General features: G+C 41.1%; 1 long non-coding RNA gene across 1 annotated transcript; it reads left to right on the forward strand.

Moving 5' to 3' along the window:
• Positions 1-781: 781 nt before the first annotated feature.
• On the forward strand, positions 782-12,723 carry LOC115462607. Its single transcript, XR_003940899.1, has 3 exons — positions 782-792; positions 1,036-1,042; positions 12,643-12,723. It is a non-coding gene; the product is annotated as an uncharacterized LOC115462607 (long non-coding RNA).
• The last annotated feature ends 3,705 nt before the right edge of the window (positions 12,724-16,428 follow it).

Genomic DNA, 16,428 nt, shown 5'->3' on the forward strand with positions numbered 1-16,428 from the left:
TGAGAGCAAGTTTCTGAGTATATCTCATATACAGCACTTCTAACGTGCCCTGCTGTGAGGAATGAAAAAGCCACACAGAGTGATGCAGCTGAATAAGGAATTTAAATGAAAGATGTATCCTTGAGAAGCTTTAATACAAATTACTCTTTTCTATTTCCAGTACTATGTATTTCACCATCATGTACCTAAAACTTGCTGTAAAACCAAATGTACATTCTCTTCTATTTCCAGTATCCACGATGAATTGTAAGCCACATTGAGCCTGCAAAAAGGTGGGATAATGTGGGATACAAATGTAATAAATAATAATAAATAATAAATATCAATAGCTTGAACTTAATGTGAGATGAAATGGGTACCCTAAGTATTTCAAACAGTTTCCAGGATTTGTACTTTTCTATTACACCGCTCTGCATCTGGTCAGCAGCATTCTAGACCAGCTATAGGGCTCTTGTGGTCTCAGCAAGCCAGCAAATACAGCATAATAATAATAGTGCAAACTAGGCAGTATAATACCTAAAACATTTTCTGAAAATCTGTAGGATCCAGGAAAATCTTCAAATGATTCACAAGGAGAATGTTAAAAAAAGATAAGTTTTAACAATTTTCTTGGTATGTGGTCCTAATGTTAATTTACAAACATTAAAGTCCTATGCGATTGTTGGTGAGTTTGGGAGTGGTCTAATAGCGCTATAGAAATGATCAGTAGTAGTAGTAGTAGTAGTAGTACTAGAATTACCCTCACAGTTATACGATGTATATGTCTCTGTGTCCTTTTAAAAAGTTACCCAAGTGGAGGCACAGCATAATGGTTGGCGCAGCAGAGTGAGAAACAGGGGAACCCATTTCAACTCCCACTGCAGCTCCTTGTGATCTTGGGAAAGTCAATTAGCTCTTGCTACATGATACGAAATATAATGGGCTTCTTATCATTTAGCATACGCTAAATCGATTAGCACACCTTAGTAAAAGGACCCTTTAGATTGCGAGCCCTCACAAATGTCAACTGTACCTGTATGTGTATCGTTTCAATAGCATTCAGGTTTGCATATAGGTATATAGTAAATAAAAAATATTTAGCTTTTTATTTTCTAGTAGAATTATACAGTATATATTTTTTCTTCATGATACTCAGGGTGAACTTTGAGTGGCCTATCATTTGTCGTCTATAAACTGCTTGCTACAGTACAAACAGAAATTAAATAGATTCTCCACAAATCCTCATCCAGGAAATGAAAATTTCATGTTGTTATCAACTATATTACTGAGAGGAACCTTGGATGAAGTTATTCCCATAGGGCTTTCCCGCTCTTACCACATGCCTTTGTACAAGTTCATTACTAATGTCCCATTAACAATGAAACTGAGGTATTGTTATCAGACTTTTGGGCTCATTTTCAAAACAGAAAAATATCTAAAAAGTGCCATAAAGCAGCATTTGGATGTTTTTCTCACAAAAACATCCAAATCAGTATTTTTGAAACTTATTTCTAGACGTTTATCTATGAAGTCCATCGGAAGTGCATCCAAATCTGAAGGGGGCATATCAGGCGTGTGTTCAGGCTAGGATTTGGGTATTCCTAACATCGATAATTTTCAGCCATAATGGAACAAAACAAAACTGTCCAGGACTGAAACTAAAATGTTTTGAGCTAGACCTGTTTTTATTACGAATAAGGCACAAAAAGGTGCCCTAAATAACCAGATGACCACTGGAGAGAATCAGGGATGACCTCCCCTTATTCCTCCAGTGATCACTAACCTAGCCTGGAGTGGAGGAGTGGCCTAGTGGTTAGGGTGGTGGACTTTGGTCCTGGGGAACGGAGGAACTGAGTTCGATTCCCGGCACAGGCAGCTCTTTGTGACTCTGGGCGAGTCACTTAACCCTCCATTGCCCCATATAAGCCGCATTGAGCCTGCCATGAGTGGGAAAGCGCAGGGTAAAAAAAATAAAAAACCCCTCCGACCCCCCCAAAAATGTGATGAAGAACATTACTTACCAACCTCTATGCCACCCTCTAATGCAGGTCCATTAGAACAGCATGTAGGTCCCTGGAGTAGTCTAGCGTTGGGTGCAGTGCACTGCAGACAGGTGGACCCAGGCTCCTACCTCCCCCTACCTGTTACACTTGTGGAGGAAACTGTGAGCTCTCCAAAACTCACCAGAAACCCACTGTACCCACATATAGGTGCCCACTTCACCTGTAAGGGCTACTGTATTGGTGTACTGTTGGGGGTAGTGGGTTTTGGATGGGTTTTGGGGGGGACTCAATACACAAGGTAAGGGAGCAATGTTGAGATGTGTACGTGGGAGCATTTTATGAAGTCCACTGCAGTGCCCCCTAGGGTGCCCCATTGCTGTCCTGGGATGTCAGGGGGACCAGTCTACTAAAAATGCTGGCTCCTCCTACATCCCAATGGCTTGATTTTGTGCATTTTGCACTTGTTCGGCCAAATCACAAAAAGTTGTTCGAAACAGTGTTTTCAAAAAGAAAAGATAGACATTTTTCTTTTTTTGAAAATGGCCTTCTTTTCTACAGTTCAAGCTTTTCTACAGTTCAAGCTTCTCCTACTAACCTACAAATGCACTCAATCTGCAGCCCCTCAATACCTCTCTACCCTTATCTCCCCGTACGCTCCTACCCAAAACCTCCGCTCACAGGACAAATTCCTCCTCTCTGTCCCCTTCTCCACCATTGCTAACTCCAGGCTCCGCCCTTTCTGCCTTGCCTCTCCCTATGCTTGGAACAAACTTCCTGAGCCCATACGCCAAGCCCCCTCCCTGCCCATATTCAAATCCTTGCTCAAAGCCCATCTCTTCAATGTCACCTTCGGCACCTAACCATTTCACCTCTATCCAGGAAATCTGGACTGCCTCAATTTGACTGTCTGCACATGTTGTCCATTAGATTGTAAGCTGACTGCACATGTTGTCCATTAGATTGTAAGCTCCTTTGAGCAGGGACCGTCCTTCTTTGTTAAACTGTACAGCGTTGCGTAACCCTAGTAGCGCTTTAGAAATGTTAAGTAGTAGTAGTAGTAGTAGTAGTAGTACTATTCAGATTTTGGACGTTTTTTGCAAAACGTCCAAAGTTGGACTTAGATGTCATATCGAAAATGCCCCTCCACGTATCTTGCTGCCCCATGCTATTTGAAGGAATCTTTGGACTCTCTCTTCATGATCAAGTGTACAGCTCTGCCTATGTCTAGTAGCGCTATACAAATGATAAGTAGTAGTAGTAGTAGTTCATCAGCCGCGACAGGTACTGAGATCAGAAGCTCCCACACGACTTTCAATGGACGTTGTAAAGCAGTTACATTATGTCAATACATGGGCTTTGGCTTTTGTGCCGGCTGCAGTTTCATTATGGAATGCACTCCCTGACCAACTTCGCCATTGTGGTAGTCTTGAACAGTTAGGAAAATTTTAAAGACTCGCCTATTTGTGACAGCAGTTTTGTGACGTTTTTGTAGTAGTCATGTGATGTTATGAAGAGATTTGTCATTTTTATTGTTTTGTATATCAAATTTGTATTTTGTTGTTTTCCTTTCTATTATGTATGATCTTAATTGGAAACCACCCAGTTTGTAGGTGGCTAGAAATCTTTTAAATACATAAATAAATATATAAATACACGAGTATGACCTTGTACTGCTTGGTATTTTCATTTATCTAGTCATATCTTTTTGCTCTTGCTTTTGAAATTCTTGCTTCATGAATTCATGGGGAGAGTTGATCATGTGTTCTGAGAAATCTGAGCAGGGTACATAATGGGCTCTCAGAGAGAAATCCCATAGCGTTGCAGTTGCTTTATTTGCTTAGCCTTGTAAATATTTGATACTTGCCTAAAGGGAAAAGAACTGAATTTCAAGGCTTGTTAGTCCCTATCCTTGAAAATACTAATAAAGAAATCCAAAACAGAATGATGTCCTGGCATGTATTTCCTTTTCTGTCTGGGTAGACCTTGCATAATCGCTACAAAAGTTTAGTCCTCGATATATGTTTGAAATGTACTGAAAGAATCTGTGAATCAATACTGAAATCCACAGTGGTAAATAAGGACCTAGATCCACAGTTGTAGTCAGGGCACATAGTTTGCTGCAGTTCATTACGTTTTGCCCTATTGCTGCCATAATAAAATGGAACATGAAGGAAACAAAAAAAGAGAGAGGTGACTCATATTGTTGCATTTTTGCTGTGTCATTGGTTCCATTGCTTTGTTCTTAAACCTCAAACAAGCTCATGATCAAATGTGCCATGGAGGTCACAGCAGGAAAATGAATGGCAACAGTTCAAGGCTGAAAATGCAATTATCCTCCCCCCCCCCATGCCAAATGGAATTACATGACTAGTATTATTGCTGACAGGAAATACCTTATATTTCTGTAATGCTCCTCTTTCTCAGGATATGAGAAGTCCTAATGTAAAAAGATGTTCATTATATATCTATTTCAATTATCATGTGGTTCAATCATGTTTGCTTTTAAGAATGACAGAATCCCTCACCATATTAACATGTGATTTACTGCAGTCTTAAAAGGATTCCCACAGAGATCTTTTCTTAAAATCACATTTCCTGTTTGCATTCTGTTCAGACACACACAGATAATTCTTCTTCCATTCTGCCTCTTCTTTTATGGAAGGGATGAACAAAAAATGCTCCTGCCTAGTTTCACTGTCATTACCAGTCCACAATCCTGAACATTAAAACAGCTTGGAGAGATGAAGGAAGCCTGTAATTCATCATCTTAACCTTCATCTGCACATGTTACAATAGATAACATCGGCTATTTATCAAAATTACAAAAGATGCATTTCTGCAAACAAGAATATGGAAATCATTCTTATTTTTTTTGTTGTTTCTCTATTTGCTATCAGAATGCTTTGTCAACTACTTTAAGCATTTATATACAACATCTCAATATGTAAATTTCTGCTCTCATGAAATCACTGTAGAATGAAAGGCTTCAGCTGACTGATGGCTTCTTATTTCACAAAATTGCAGACAGTTATAGGTTATTTTGTGTATTAGCTGTTGCTTTTGTACCTTAACAGATAAATGTCAGTTACCAAGGCATATTCTGCCAAAATAATATAATTTATTTTACAAAAGAATTTATTCTTATTGTTTCCTCATGTTCTGTGTTCCAAGTACTGTAAATTAAGATGCCCACTGAAATATTCAGGGATCCTTTTGCTGAAGTGAAGTGAGATGTTGCAGATACCAAAACGTATCTGTACAGCCTATGCATAAAATGTTGGGGGTGCTGCCCACATTTTGCTACACAGTTAATAAAGAAAAATGTTCTGAAAGGCACTTTAACTGAGGACCCTGTTTACTAAACAGCATTATAGGCGCGTTAACGTTTTTTATGCGCGTTATCCATGTATGTGCATTAACCATGTATGTGCCTACAATATCCTTATATGCATTTACATAGTTAGCGCCTGCGCTAAGTGTAGGCACGCTAAAAACACTAACGCACCTTAGTAAACATGGCCCTGAATGTTGGAAAACAAGATGCAATTAGCTAGTCAAGTGGCATTAACTGTGGTATGTTATCTATCGCCTTAACACTTAACATGCATCAGTTTCCCTGTCATTACCTACTACTACTACTTATCATTTCTAAAGCGCTACTAGACGTATGCAGCGCTGTACACATGAACATGAAGAGACAGTCCCTGCTCGACAGAGCTTACAATCTAATTAGGACAGACGGACAGAGCAAACAAGAGATAAGGGAATATTAAAGTGAGGATGATAAAATAAGGGTTCTGAACAAGTGAACAAGGGTTAGGAGTTAAAAGCAGCATCAAAAAGGTGGGCTTTTAGCTTAGATTTGAAGACAGTCAGAGATGGAGCTTGACATACCGGCTCAGAAAGTCTATTCCAGGCATATGGTGCAGCAAGATAAAAGGAATGGAGTCTGGAGTTAGCAGTGGAGGAGAAGGGTGCAGATAAGAGAGATTTACCCAGTGAATGGAGTTCCCGGGGAGGAATGTAGGGAGAGATGCAGAGTGAATGCACTTATAGGTCAATAAGAGGAGTTTGAAGTGTATGCGGAAATGGATAGGAAGCCAGTGAAGTGACTTGAGGAGAGGGCTAATATGAGTATAAGGACACTGGCGGAATATTAGTCATGCAGCAGAATTTTGAACAGATTGAAGAGGAGAGAGATGGCTAAGTGGGAGACCTGTAAGAAGCAAGTTGCAATAGTCTAAGTGAGAGGTGATAAGAGTGTGGATGAGGGTTCTGGTAGTGTGCTCAGAAAGGAAAGGGCGAATTTTGCTGATATTATAGAGAAAGAAACGACAGGTTTTAGAAGTCTGCTGAATATGTGCAGAGAAGGAGAGGGAGGAGTCGAAGATGACCCCAAGGTTACGAGCTGATGAGACAGGAAGGATGAGAGTGTTATTCACAGAAATAGAGAATGGGGGAGGAGGAGAGGTTGGTTTAGGGAGAAAGATGAGAAGCTCAGTCTTGGTCATGTTTAGTTTCAGATGGCGCTGAGACATCCAGGCAGCAATGTCAGACAGGCAGGCTGATACTTTGGCCTGGATTCCTGCTGAGATTTCTGGTGTGGAGAGGTAGATCTGGGAGTCATCAGCGTAAAGATGATACTGAAAACCATGGGATGAGATCAGAGTACCAAGGGAAGAAGTATAGATGGAGGAAAGAAGAGGTCCCAGGACAGATCCCTGAGGTACACCAACTGACAGTGGGATAGAAGTAGAGGAGGATCCACCAGAGTATACACTAAAGGTATTCTGGGAGAGATAAGAAGAAAACCAGGAAAGAACAGAGCCCTGAAATCCAAGTGAGGACAGTGTATCAAGGAGTAGGCTGTGATCAACAGTGTCAAAAGCAGCAGATAGATCGAGAAGGATGAGTATAGAATAGAGACCTTTGGATCTGGCCAGGAACAGATCATTGGAGACTTTAGCAAGCACTGTTTCAGTTGAATGAAGGGGGCGCAAGCCAGATTGAAGTGGATCAAGAATAGCTTGAGATGAAAGAAAGTCAAGGCAACGGCGGTGAACAGCACGTTCAAGTACTTGTAGGCTCGATCCACTCCCATTCTCTATCCTTTTCCACATTAGCTGTTGAACATAGATTACTGCATGTTAACTGCTAAGGCACTGAGGGGCCCTTTTGCAAAGCAGTGATAAGCCCAATACAGACTTACCGCATGCTAATCTGGAGCTACCGAAGACCCAACGCAGATGCCAGCAGTAGTTCAGCACCAGCACATGTCATTTCCCGCAGTGGGGAAAATAGGGCTCTAATTTTTAGTGTAGCGCTAACTGGACAGTAATAGGGCAGCACTGCTTGCTACCCTGTTACTGCTGGTGGTAAGTGCTCCCCCTCGCATGGCCACGTGGTAAGAGGAATCTTACCACATGGCTATGGGTATTTTCAACCTTTTTTACCCGCTGCAGTAAAAAAGACTGCAGTGTGTGGCAAAAACGGCCCCCGCTGTTGCACAGGGCCATTTTTTACCACAGCTTGATAAAAGGACCCCTGAATTAACTGTTACAGGCCTGTCTGCTAATCTATAGTAAAAGTTCTGCACTTACCACATTTTAGCTGCAAACGTAAAGGGGAATTAAGTGCAAAGGCTATGCAGTAACTGTTGGGAATGTGCCCAGCATGTTCTCTGCACAGGACTGGCTCTAGAAGTAGGTGAACTAGATAGTCAGCTAGAGCAGCCTAATTTTAGGGACACCAACATAGGTGCTCAGTAACACGAGCAATGGCATTCCACACCTCCTTCCCACTGCCACTCCCACCTCTACCATTGCTACTGATCTTAGTGGCCAAACAGATAATAGATGCGGGGTCTCAGCCTCTAGGCAAATGGCTGACAACTGTGCCCCTTCTGGTGACAGCTTCCTGTTTGGGAGAGGGCAAAATGGCAGTCATTCACATAGAGGCTGAAGACTATGACTGTTTCCTATTTTGCTATTGCTGGTACTGGGGCAAACAGAAGATATCATGGATGGGTATGGGGGAAAGAAAAGATAAGTTGGATAGGTTGGTGGGGGCAGAAGCTAGATGGAAGGGAGGTGAAAGGGGAGAGATGCTGGATGGAAAAGAGAGAGAGAGAGAGAGAGAGAGAGAGAGAGAGAGAGAGAGAGAGAGAGAGAGAGTAGATTTGCTGATGAAAGAGAAAGAGGTAAAGATGGGAGGTGGCTGGATAGAAAAGGGGGAGAGAGAAAGAGGGGGAGATGGTTGGAAGGGGAAAGGGACAGGGAGAGGAGAGAAGCTGGATGGAAGGGTGAAGAGGACAGAGTTAGTGAAATATAAGGGAATAAGAGGAAGGGGAAATGGGAGAGCTAGGGTGAAAAATGGAAAGCTATAGGTAGAGGCAGTAAAAAGAAAGAAATTGAAGACAGCATAGTAAAAATGAATCTTGGCTTGAGGCAGAAAAATAAATGAAAGAAAGCTGAAAGGAAAAAGTTCAATGTTAGAGAAGGATCTAGTAGAGAAAATGAAGAAGAAGAGAGGAGAAGAAAGCAAAATGACAAATAGCTAGGAAACCCTGGCAGAGAGTTAAGAGAATACAGAGGAAAGCAGCAACCAGAGACTAAGACCAAAACAATTATTAAGAAAAACAAAAAACAAACATAAAAACCCACCTCCTGAATTCTATAAAATAGGGCATGCAAATTAAGGCTTAGATTCCAAATTTGAATTTTATATAATAGAATAGAGACAGTTCTGATGGCAAGTTAATTCAATAATTGGCTGTGATTGGTGTTAATTGGTTCCAATTTGCAGTTGTGAATGCAACTTCCCTTAGTTGATACTTTCTAGACTGCACATACTAATTATAGGGTGCACATCTGCAAAGGGGTCATTGACCTGAGGGGTATGGGTAGGCCAGTGATATGCCTAGGATTAGTGCACACAGGCAGATGATCAAAAGCCCCGCGCTGTTCCAAATAGTGCTCTAAAATAGCGCTGGAACAGCAATGGGGCTTTACTGCACTGATGATCAGAGATCATGCATGCAAATTTAAGCAGCACAATTATCTCTGATCATGGGGTAGAAGTGCAGGCGAATTGTGGCTGAGCATGCGCTCAGCACAATCCTCCCGCACTTGTTTGACAGGTTTGGGCTGTCCATGGGACCACCAGGCCCTGACTACCCCTGCCACGAGCAATGGGGGCTGGAGGTCCTGTGGACCTCCCGTCCCCCCCGACGATCCCACCCCCCCCCCAAGGTTCAGGGAGGGTTGGAGATCTGGTGGGTCTCCAGCCTCCCCAACTCCCCAGAAAATGGTCCCTGGTGGTCTAGTGGCCGCCAGCCAAACCCCCTCCCACCCAGCGAGCAACGGGGGGGGGCAAGAGGTCCGGCGCACCTCCAGCCCACCCTAACTCCCCTCCACCAGCGTTGTTCGACCAATCCCTGGTGGTCCAGCGTAAAGGACAACCCACTCCCTGCCCCCCTACCTGCCTCCCTCCTCTTCCTTGGGTTGACGACGCTGCAAAATGGCGGTGCCCAGCCCCGCCCAGTGCATCCTGGTGAGTCTGCGATTTCAATGCAGGGGGCCCAGGGGTGGACGGAGGGGGGGGGGGAGCAGCGGCGGCAGTGACATCGGGGGGGTGGAGGGGGGAGCGGCAGCGGTGACCTCGGGGGGCAGGGCAGCGAGGGTGGCAGGGCCGGGGCCCGGCCCAGTCTCTCATCGACCCTGCCAGGGGGCTGGAGGAGTGGAGGTCCACCAGACCTCCAGCCCTTTCTTCTGTCCGTGGGGGTGAGGATCTTCTGTCCAGAGGGTGCGGGGTGAGGGGTCATCCATAAGGAGCTTCTTGTGTCTGGGGTGGGATGGGGAGGCTTTCTAGCATGCAGATTCATGCAGCCTGGTAGCTTAAGTCAGCACAAAAGCACAGGTCACATTACCAGTACGGGAAGTCAATGAGGTGAAATCTTTTCAGCGAGAACATCAGCACAAAAGCACAGGTCACGTGACCAGTCCGAGAAAGCGAGGTGTGCAGTTCTGGAAGCTGTGGTGATCGTTTTAGAAGCCCTATTCACATTTTGGTCATGCATATACTAACATTTAGATGCATATATTGCATATATGTATAAATTCTGATTTTAGAAAGCTGGGATATACACACCTGAAACTCAAATACATGCATATAGCATGGGGATGCTGTCTAGGCATGTTTTGAGTAGGACTAGAGTTGAGTGAAAACATGCTTGTGCATTCCCCATTTCAGAATGGGAGTGCACATTAATGTCTACTGGCACTGATGTTGGGATTAACACCTGCTCCTGTAGATTTCTAGGTTAAAGGAAGGTGCTTGATTTGTGCAGTGCTTTAATGGAGGGATTAGGGGAGGCCATCCCTTAATTCTCCAGTTTTTTTGTTTTTTTTTTATCCCCCACAAAAGTGATATTGGCAAAGTATATCAGACTCTAGGACAGCTTCAGAAAACAGAGATGTTCATGTTTCTAAAATGGCTAATACACAGCAGATACTCCTGTATGTTCTGAAATACCAACATACAGTTGGTATTTCAGAACCTAGACATCTCCAGACATAACCTAGACATGTGCCTATGTTGAACCTATTGATATTTTAGACATAGATTCCTTGTAAAATAGCTGCGCCTGCCCCATAAAACTAGTGCTTACATGTCCATACCTGGATGTATTTTAGAAGACTCTACATTAGCAACGTGAGATGTCTCTATTCTGATTTGTATATCCTTTCTAAAATCTGCCTTCACACATCTATAAAGATATACACAGTAGAAATGGTATAGAGAGAGGTCACCAAAATGGTACAGGATCTGCAACAAAAGCCTTATAATATGAGAATGAAGAACCTAAAAATATAGATACTCCATTGCATGGAATATATGTAATGTATATCCCTTCTGATATTCTCAAATTTCTGATATTAGATAAATAATACTGAGAAATATTTCTTCACAGAAAGAAGAGTTGGTAGAGACATAAATAAAGACAACATTCAAGAAAGCATGGGATAAGTATTGACGATTCCTATTTAGAAAAAGTGAAAGAAATAAAAGGCATGTTTCCAGAAAAATGGCTCAAGATAATGGTATAACTCTATTTATTAGCAGCATCAACCACATGAGGACATAACATGCACGGAGCATCAAAGGACTGGTCATGGACCGTGTTTTGGTGTGAGAATGTCTGCATCAGGAGTCATACAATCTACATAAAACACATATACAGAAATAAAATCATATTAATAACTATTGGCATTTATAACCCTGAAAGCATACATAAGTGTTAACAATATTAAAAACATAAGAACATCAAAAGATGAAAACATAAAAAATCTATACAAAATAAAATAAAAATATAAAGGTAGCTGACATAACAAAAAAAAAAAAATCACTTAATCAATACTGTTGTGTAAATGTTAATACATGTATTTTCTAAACCATATGTAAAATAATCTATTCTGTTATATAATGTACAATAAAAAAAATGTATAGAAACAATGCCAAAAGAAAATATCACAGGAAAGCTTTGATACATGAACATGTGATGGGAATACATATGTATATTTATACAGGTACATATTTCACTAGTAATAGCATTTATCTATTTGGTAGCTCAAGATAAAAGCTAAGATATGCCCTGCACATAGCTGGGTAAATTATTTACTGATAGTACATGATGATGTAAATAAAATTATAGTAGTGTAAATACTAGAAATAAAAATAAAAACTGACCTTATTTAGTCCTTCTTGTCATCAGACATAAAAGAGTACACAAAACAACCCCAGCCGATTCCACAACAGTAAATTGAAACCTTCAGCAGATTACAGAATGCCTCTTTTCCTCCAGGAATTAAATTGGACAGATTAGATGCTATATGCTTTTGTTTTTAAACAAAATATATTTTTGTAAAGTTATTTTCATTGTTTTGTATAAAGTAACAAACACAAAAAAATAAAAACAACAAGAAAAACACCTAACAAAAAACCCTCGTTTAACCTTCATTATGTGGTTTGTGTCATTTTGTTTTGGTCCTGGCTCCCCCTCTCCCTCCTTCCTGCCTGCCCCCTGTCCCTTGATCACCCCTCTGACCTCCCCTAGAATACCTCCTTAAACTTTAAAGACCAAACTGTTAGCTGAATTCCATCTTACTTTGCTCCAGCTTGGTGTCCAATGATGGTCTGAGAATGCTACACTATCTAAACTGGCTAGACAATCTAGCTAACATAGCATTGCATTGTTATCAGCATAAGGCTACCCTAGTAGTAGTAATAGCTACTATCCTACCATTAAAAAATAAATACAGTCCAACACTGGATGCGAGGCTGGAAGCAGACAATAGAAAGTCTTACTGCTAACTCAGTAGGATTCTAGATGAGGTCAGTGGTAGGATCTATGGGAGCAAAGGGGTGTGTGGGAGGGGGGACTTGTAGGCTCACAACCCTTTTTCTGTCCACGGATTGGATGGAGAGGAGATGCTGAGTAACATCTGGATTCAACCAAATAATTTTAAAAGGTAGGGTGCAAGGGGACTTCTAGACTCACACCATTTTTTTTAACATGAAGCAAAATGGCATAAAACAAAACAAATGACAAAAAGGTCAACATGATACAAACAAAATATAAATACAATGAAAAAAGACATAGAGGAGAATTTTCGATATGACTTCTAAATCAAACTTTAGACATTTTGCTAAAAACTTCCAAAATTCAAGTGGGGAATATAGCCATTTTCAAAACAGAAAAAACACCTGTGTGTTTATCTTTTTGGTCCATAAAAAAAAGTCAAATTGAAAAATGCACAGAATCAAGCCATTGGGATGTAGGAGGAGCCAACATTCTTAGTAGACTGGCCACACAGACATCACAGGAGAGCAATGGGGCAACCTGGGGGGGGGGGGGGGGGGTACTGCAGTGGATTTCAAATAAATGCTCCCAGGTACACATCTCACCATTGCCCCCTTATCTTGTATGCTAAGCCCCCCCCCCAAACCCACTATCCCCAACTGTACACCACTACAATGGCACTTATGGGTAAAGGGGCACCTATATGTGGGTACAGTGGGTTTCTAGTGAGTTTTGGAGGGTTCACAGTTACCACCACAAGTATAACAGGTAGGGGGAGGTATAGGCATGGGTTCACCTGTCTGCAGTGCACTGCACCCACAACTCGACTACTCCAGGGACCAGCATGCTGCTCTAATAGACCTGAGTATAACATCTGAGGCTGGCATAGAGGCTGGTAATGTTTTTAATCACATTTTGGGGGAGTGAGGGTGGGAGGGGGTTAGTAACCACTGGGGGAGTAAGGGGAGGTCATCCCTGATTCTCTACAGTAGTCATCTGGTCATTTAGGATACTTTTTTGTGGCTTATTCGTTAATAAAACAGGTCTAGACCAAAACATCCAACTTATAGCCCTGGATGTTTTGTTTTGCTTCATTATGGCAGAAAAATGTCCAAGTGTTAAGAATACCCAGATTCCACCCTTAATATGCCCCTGAAATCCACCCTTGTGATTTGAACGTACTTCTGATGGACTTCATAGAAAAACATCTAAAAATTGGTTTTGAAAATACTAATTTGGACATTTTTGTGATAAAAACATCCAAATGCAGATTTATACCACTTTTTGGACATTTTCTCTTGAAAATGAGCCCCATGATGACACATGAATATATTTGTGCATCCCCCAAGATGAACCTTTCAGCCTTTCTCTGCTGTAATATTCTATGTGGGGATGTCAAAGGGTAGCCATAGTACCATTGAACCTTAGCATAGCTCAGTGCTTCTCAACTGTCTTCTGGAGGTACACCTAGCCAGGATTATGATAATGAAACTGGAATAGTGATTTAGATTACAATAGGTCTACATGCATCTTTATTGGAGTAATCCTAAAAATCTGACTGGCAAGGTTTGCTGCCAAGAGAGGACTGAGAAGCATTGGCATAGCTGATTATATTCAATTTTCTCTACTTGCTTCATAAAGTAAAACAACCAGTGTTACACATGATGTTTTAGTGTATTACTTGCATATGGGAAACTGCTCTTTTTGGAAACACTGTATTATTTTAAAAAATAAACTATGATTGTTAAATCATATCCAGGTAAATCATAAATACAGTTAAAGGAAATACAAAGCATACCGTTCTTTTAAGATTGAAGTTCCAGCATTTGTGCTAAAGCTATTATTTTTGTTATCAATTTTCACCCTGTTCTGGACTGGGATCATCACCAGAAATCAAAAGTACGTACTCTTAAATCTCCATAATTTCAGCGTCTCACCTTAAAGACAAGGCCGCAGAAACTCAATACCATTATGCACCACCATCAGTTACAGGATGGTTGCTTAGCAACAAATGCAGAGGCCTCTTCACTTATTCCTCACACAGTGGAGAGATGTTATCCAACCCTGGATAATCCCAGCTCAGTAATTTCTCATATCACTTTTCTACAGAGAATAAAATGAATCTGCAGTCTTGCTTGAATTTCCAAGCTGTAACCCTAAGTTGCTTTGCTATAGCTAGGTAGCTGATACTGAAGAATTTTACTGGGCAAAAGAAACTAGGTCTTACAAGCAGTGCTGAGCATTCAGTTTTTAGGACTAATTCAAAGCCATTTGGATCCTTTGCTTCTGCAGATGTATACAGATTCAATAAGCGTGCATTCATTTTAGCCTGAGATGGGAGCTGAACTGATAAAAGAGTTACAGCTTGTTTTTAATTTTAAAAAGAAAAAGCAGTATTGAAAGGTTGATAGGAAGGAGTAATTTGGTAGTTGTGAAGGTGAAAAAAAAAGCATTTGCCAGCTGTACTGTAAGGAATTTTGAGATCTGGTATTCACTCAGATATTGAAGCAATGAACTGCTGTTAATGACTGTCTGCCTCATAGTTCATTTCCTTTAAAATCTCCTAGCAGCCATCTGGATCAGGTTTAAATAAAAATGTAATACTGAGCCCCTCATCTAATCATAATATGCTGGTGACAAAGATTATTCATGAGTTTAAAATGGGAGGAGAGGCTTGAAGAGGCAGATGTGAGTTCTTTCCATTCAAGGTCTAATTTTGTCATTTTAAGGGAACTGAAAATAAAAACAACATACGTCATAAGGATCATTCTGTTAACAAGCAAGAAGTTATTAACTTGACATCAAACCATATTTCCAACAATGAGCAATTTAATCCTACCAAAACATCTTTACACTAGGTGCCCTGCACTTATTAATGTGGCTATATTTACTAATGCAACTGTTGGAACTGTAAAACATTAACAATTATGTTAGAATAACATGAATCTAAACTAAAAGCAGAAAAGGCAGGCTATTTGGCATGATTTCTGCCTTGACACCTAAGGCTTAGCATCATTTTACTTACTGAACATGCCACTATTGGTTTCCTAGCACACTGCCCCACAATTATGTGAAATACAGAAGGTAAGAATTAGTTTTCATTATCATATATAGGGGCTCATTTTCAAAATAAGAAAAATGTCTCAAAATGGTTATAAAGTGGCATTTGAGTATTTTTCTCTGATTTTCAAAACTCGGATTTGAGACATTTTTCTATGCAGTGTGTGCAAATCACAAGGGGGCATATTGGGGGCGGGATTTGGCCATTCCCAAAACTTGGACTTTTTCTGCCACAATGAAACAAAGCAAAATTTCCAGGGCTAAAAGTTAGACATTTTGGTCTAGTCCTGTTTCAATCACAACTAAAGTCACAAAAAGGTGCCCTAAATGACCAGATGACCACTGGATGGATTAAGGCATGACCCTCACTTACTCCCCCAGTGGTCATTGAACACCTCTAATCCACCAAATATGTAAACGAAATAGTACATACCAGCATCTATGACAGCTTCAGATATCATGGCTAGTCCTATTAGAGCAGTAAGCAGGTCCCTGGAGTAGCCTAGTGGTTGGTGCAGTGCAATGCAGAGTGACTTGTGGTGGAATGTGTGAGACCTCCAAAACTCACCAAAAACCTACTGTACATAAATATAAAAATCCACTGTACCTATATATAGGTGACACCTGCAGATAAAAAAGACTTTCATAGTGGAGTACAGTTGGGTACAGTACGTTTCTGGTGGGTTTTGGAGGGCTCGCCATACAACAGAAGGGGGAGAGGGGTAAGGGTGAAATGTGTATCTGGGACCTTTTATGTGAAGTCCACTGCAGCACCCCTTAGGGTGTCCCACTGTTCTGTCTTGATGTCTGTGTGGCCACTCTACTAAGAGTACTGCCCCCCCCCCCATACATCCCAATGACTTGATTTTGTGCGTTTTTCCCTTGTTTTTATTTTAAGGTCCAAAAGATAGCTAGCACAAAAACATCTAGCAAATAGCCATTTTCAAAACAAAAAAATAGACATTTTTCTGGTTTGAAAATTGCTATGTTCAAGTTCTTTTATCTCAGTCTTTGGTCAGAAGGATG

The sequence above is a fragment of the Microcaecilia unicolor genome, chromosome 2 (genome assembly GCF_901765095.1).
Source record: "Microcaecilia unicolor chromosome 2, aMicUni1.1, whole genome shotgun sequence".
Lineage (NCBI taxonomy): Eukaryota > Metazoa > Chordata > Amphibia > Gymnophiona > Siphonopidae > Microcaecilia > Microcaecilia unicolor.